Genomic DNA, 5790 nt, shown 5'->3' with positions numbered 1-5790 from the left:
CAATCTAGTTGTTGGATAATTGCAATTATGAAGTTTGTCCATTAGTACAAAAAGCTCTTTTAACAGTCACAGTGAAGAGAGAATGTCCATTTGACACATACTTTAAATATGAGGGCCTGGTTCTTAATGAAAGAAAGGTCAACACATGACAAGTGTTTAATTAACAAGTGCCTGTCTTGTTATTCCTTCTTGTCTGATATGGTAGCACACACTTTTGTAATACAAAAATTTATTGTGAGAGAGGTGGAAGAAGAGAGGCACAGCACCTCTCCGTAAGGTGGCCCTCCAGATGGGTGATCCTCTCCCCCATGTATGTGTAGGGGACATGTACCACAGCAACGTGGCAGCCTTTGCTAAGGGCTTTGAGCAGCTGGAATCACCTGCCTCCCGGCATACAACTGATTTGCCATCTGAAATGACACACTTCAAGAAAGACAGAAGAATGAAAAGCCAGGTTTCCAAAACTTGCATTCCTAGCTGTAATAAGGAGACATAGCATTCCCAAATGCCCCTGAGCTGTGCATAGTTTAATGACAATATGATGTCACTGTGACCAGTCCACAAGCTCATAAGGATTGAGCTCTTACGCCCATGACTGTAAATTCAAAATTTTAAACAGTCTTACAAAACACTTCTTTCCAGATTAAAAGCACGAAATGTGTAGCTTTGAATGCTGCAAAGGGGTAGTTTTGCTCACCACTGTGTATAACCAGTTCCAACCAACAGCAAAATTGTGCTAGTGCATTAGAAGATGGCCAAGATGAAAATACAGTACCAATTACTTTCTTTGAAAACTGAGCTATTCATGAAAGGCAAAAAAAGTGAAGATGCGTTGATTCTGATAACTTCTCCCCACCTACATGCACACACCTACTCACACACTTTTAGTCTGAATCAGTAAGAAGCTGCTGACTGTCACTGGTTTAATACCTTTGTGTGGAACATGGAGGATGTGCATTCTGGGTTAAATGCACCCTTCTGTAAATAACACAATACAAGCACTGCATAAAAACCCCTCAGAATAAGGCTCACCTAGGTCTTAAAAATGACTCAGCCCCATGTCCCAGCCCCAGACTCAGGGAACAACATCAGCCTGCTAAAACAATGCTGGTAAATATGATTCTACTGAGTCTGGATCTTTCATGGTTTCAAAATTCTTCCATAAAATTCAGTGTTTTAATGAGTGGCACGGGGACAGGCACAGATATTTTCCAACCAGACAGGGCCATCCTGGTCACTAAGCACAGGATGGGGTAGGCAGGTTTCTGACTTCTCATACAGTCGATCTCTTCTTCCAGTGACGCATTGTGTGAGTTCTTCATTTTGCCAAACCATGGAATGACAAATCTGTGTTGGTTTGGATGACAAGAACCTCCTATGTCATCAAGGCCAGTCCCCAGCTAAAGTGGGCATCAAACAGTAATACCTGTGATACAAGTAATACCTGTTATGAGTTACCAAAACTCACAATTTACAGGTTAAACTCCACCCCTAGTAATGTGACCAGTCTTGCCCAAATCCATTCCTTTCCATCCCAAAAGTATAACTCTGCCTCTTCTACCTCTTTCAAGAGTTTATTCTTCCACTACCACACTATTTGAGGGCTTTTAAAATAAAATCCACTGCAAAATTGAAGCTTCTACTGATCTTTGTGGTCTCAGAATTCTTCCCTTTGAGATCTGGGCTCAGATAGTAGATAGGGTTTGAGAGGATTTTTCTTAGATTTAGTCTATGAATTTCTTGCTTTTTCATATTCTCAAGTAATAGTCTTCACACCCCTGAAATCCAATCACCTGCATTTTTCATCTGACCTTGTGTTTTAAAGCAAAACCACTAAATATGTGTATATAAACAACAGCAAACTCATTAGCAAAAGCCACATTCAAGGAATTTAATGGAAAAAAATTACCAAACAAATTCTTTAATTACATGAAATGGGGCTGGGATTTGAAGTATGCAGGTGACAAAATATATTTTGTATTCCAAATGCTGGGTTTTAATCCTCTTTTAGTAGGAGGCTGAAAAAATACTAGTCATGTTGTTGATGTATTGTTTTTTTCAATGCCAGGAAACACAAACATCAATTCTGGCAACTATCAGCAAAAGCAAAATTATACTTGTATGGAAATCTGGGAAGCATGTCTATTTAAGTGACAGACAACTGGGGTACTTCTGCACATTTCCCATACAGGAACTAATGAAATACCTAATTACCCAATCAGCTCCAGGCTTTATGTGGACTAACAAAAATGGTAACAAACACATTAGTACAAAGTCTAAAAAAAGATATCAGGGGACTATCAGCCTGATGGAAAATAGTCTATGACTGTTAAAGCAAATACAAATATTTTTATATCATTAATTTCCCATAATGAAAGGAGACAAGAAAACAGCCCAGGTTAGGAGGCAAAACCAGTGTGGGGAAAGTGGGGATCATGGGAGAGTGGGTTCAGTACCCTGTTTGGAAAAGTCTGAGCCATTTTAGGGCTTATATCCCTGCTTGCTCCCTGCACTCGGCATGGGTTTCAGCCGAATAAGGAGAGACAGGTGAGTGGGTGGTATCTCCAACCCTTGCCATGGTTATCAAGGTGTTGTTTGGTTTAATTTTCATTTATACAGTGTGCTGTGCAGCTCATAGCTCTGATTCATGATTGCTACAGGATTCTGCTCAGGAACCTGAGAGGTTCCCACTTTCAAAGAGAAGGGACCTGATGTGGAACAGCTGGCCATCCTTGCTTGTGAATGAAAACCTCTTTAATTTATGTGTGTAGTGCTCTTCACCTCAATTGGAGTCAACACCATAGAGCTCAGAGTGAGAAAAAGTAGCAAAATAACAAGAGGATTATTTTATGTTGTCTTGAAAATATTTTGAAAGTCTAATCACTGCCTCAAATTTAGAATTACGATTTTTTAAATACATTTCAGTCCCTGGACTGTTGAAGTATCTAACATTAAACATATTGACCTATATTTCTCATGCTCTGTCATCGAGACTATAGCTGATCGAGTAGCTAGACCTTCATCTTATCTTTTTAATCCATTCATTTCACTAAAACACTCCTTTCTCATCCTGAAAATCTACTTATATATTTGATTTGCTCAAAGCTGAGGATTATCTGTTTAGATTAATACTAAATTAATCACAACCTTAAATACTTCCTAGAAAGTTAAATGTATGCTATACACAAAAGCAGACCTGCCATACCTGAGGAGCACTTACTTAGGTTTGGGCCCATGTGGAGCCTCTAGGTCTTATCTCTAGCTCTCTCTCACCATATTAACCAACAACCCAAACTGGGTTTGGTTAAACTCAGATCTAGCTTGGGATTCTGATGACATGGCAAGTATTGTACCAAGTCTTGGCTATTGCTGCCAAAAATTTTTAAAAACTAAACTGGAGGAAAATTTAAAAAACCCAAATAATATAATTTTACATTATTCCTTATTTTCTTCTGGAAGGATTTTGCTGGTATGATTTTTATTAGCTGCTACAAAAAACAAGTCAAGCACGTTTGGCACGGGTTTGAATTGTGTGATGCTTAGAACATGTAGAAGTCAAGATACTGGAAGATACTGGAAGACACTGGAAACTTACTCTGAGAATATACTGAAATTTTAATTTGTGTCCCTTTCTGTTGATTTTATTGGACCTTATTGTGCAATCTGGATTCTAATAGTGAGGAAGGCAGCCAATATCAAATGCAGCTAGACAAGGTATAAGATTTTCTGTAAACAGAAACTGAAATTAGGTGAGAAAAACCGAGACCAACCAGAAACATTCTCAGATAGAAAGAAGAGCAAAGGTATTCTTCAAAGTATGACAATCCACGAAGGCCAAAACCAATCCAGACATACACTGTTATTTGGCATTTGGGCTTTTTATTGCCTTATTTATGGTAATAGTTGAACATCTATTAAGCACTGACTGTTTGGCAGCACCATTTCAAAAATACTGTCAAGACCCATGTCAGCAGCACCTAGAAATGGCAATGAATAATTGTCCCAGGGTGTCAAGAGGACAGCCAAAAGCACACCAAAGCTTTCCTCCAAAATCTTATACTAGCTTTTTTTCTGTGGTCTCATCCAGTCTGCTAACCTCTCTGACATAATTTTCCATCCACTCAGATGTGAATCAGGAGAATGCGGGGGTTAAGGCCAGTGTGAGGGGAAATCATCCTTTGAGTCGAAAACAAGTCCCAGCTGGTCATGAGCTCTCATTTATCCTGGGGAAGGGACTCAGTCAAGGACTGCACTGCCTGTCCCCCACACAATAAAATGCTTCATCCTCCCTCAGTCCAGGAACTCACACAGCAGATCAGGGAGAGATTTGGGAGGGAAGGCCTGTTAAAGCCAAATTGCCATCACTTGCTGAAGGGGGGGATCAACAGGAAAGCAAGTTAAAATTATGCACACAGTCGTGGGAAAACTGTACTAGTTTATCAGCAGGGTAACCATCAGAGCTCCTATCTGTTCATTTTTGTGGTGAAAAGGTTATAATTTAAGCACACTTGACAGGTACACACAACCAAGTGGAAAGCTTTTATTCCGTAAATACTTATTTTTAGTCACATAAGAAGGTTGACTTTACTGTAGACATTGCACTGCATAAACAGAATGTGTCTGTTTAAGCTATGCTGGAAACAGAACAGTGAAGAAAAAGGTCTAAAAATGAAAAGAATCAACAGTTGCTAGCAGTAAAAGGACACAAACACTGGGGGAATTAAAAAAAAAAAGATTTCTCGTTCCTTGGAGGCTACTACAAGTTACTTGCAGTAATTAAAACCAACTCTGAACTCCACAGTGTTGACAACAGGGTGAGATGTTGTTTTTCAGGGAGAGGTAGAATTAATTATGCTGTGCTAGATTGCCTTTATTGACTTGTGCCATGTTGTCTAGGATGACCCCACTGGAACGAGGAGGTTAAACCAGATGACAGCCAGGAGCACACTGCACTAGAGCTGAGCTCATTCAAACACATAGAATTTCAGGACAAGAAAGAGAACTGCAGTGTCTTTCCTGCTTTCAGGTACCCATTTTGTGATCCTGTGTTTCTGTGACTTCTGCTTTTTACTCTGACTAGTCAAAAAGACATCACAATGCACCCTCCTTCCCCCCCCCCCCCACCCTTTCCCTTTTTTTCAAAACTTCCCCTTTAAAAAAAAAAAAAAAAAAACCAAAACCAACCCCAAAACAGAAGGGAAGTAAAATTATTGAAATTACTGACATCTAGCCCTAACCTATACAGTCGCTTTACAGCATCTGTATATGCTGTGGAGGGAAGCAAAATTAATCACACAGAAAAGGCCAGGTTGGAGGGGACTACAGTGTGTCATCTGGTCCATCTGCTCAAGCAGGGCCGTCCTAGAGCACACGGCAGAGAATTCTGTCCAGACAGTTCCCAAATACCTCCAGTGAGGAAACCTCTCTGTACAACGTTCCAGTGCCTGGTCACCTGCACAGTAAAGAATTCTTCCTCGTGTTCAGCTGGAACTTCCTGTGCATCAGTTTCTGCTTACATCAGTTGCCTCATGTCCTACTCTTTGGCACCACCGAAAAGAGCCTGGAAACATCCTCTTGGCACTCCCGCTTTAGATATTTATAGGACTTAAAGAGGGCCCCTCTCTCCATCTCTTCTCGAGGCTGAACAGGCTCTGTGCAATCTATACAGAGCTCAATCCCGGTTAATTAATTTTTTTAATTACTATTTTTATTATTTACTGTTGTTCTACCTTTCCCCGTTACGCTCCGGAACTGGGGAAACTCTTCCCGCTCCCTCTCTGCGCGGAGCTC

At 40.3% G+C, this 5790-nt stretch overlaps 1 protein-coding gene across 4 annotated transcripts in view; it reads left to right on the top strand.

Moving 5' to 3' along the window:
* LARS2 (leucyl-tRNA synthetase 2, mitochondrial) overlaps positions 1-5790 on the top strand; it is a 97213-nt gene that overhangs the window by 8106 nt on the left and 83317 nt on the right. For 3 of the 4 annotated variants that reach the window (XM_017734487.1, XM_017734488.1, XM_008633875.2), the window contains one exon: positions 4897-5026. The exons of the other annotated variant lie outside the window; for it this stretch is intronic. The gene's annotated coding sequence lies outside the window, so the exon portion shown is untranslated. Of the gene's footprint in view, positions 1-4896; positions 5027-5790 lie in introns of those variants that run through there. 4 annotated transcript variants of the gene reach the window in all.

The sequence above is a fragment of the Corvus brachyrhynchos genome, unplaced genomic scaffold, assembly GCF_000691975.1.
Source record: "Corvus brachyrhynchos isolate BGI_N302 unplaced genomic scaffold, ASM69197v1 scaffold94, whole genome shotgun sequence".
Classification (NCBI taxonomy): Eukaryota; Metazoa; Chordata; class Aves; order Passeriformes; family Corvidae; genus Corvus; species Corvus brachyrhynchos.
Note: the sequence above shows the minus strand (reverse complement) of the source record. Positions and strands in the feature narration are given on the sequence as shown.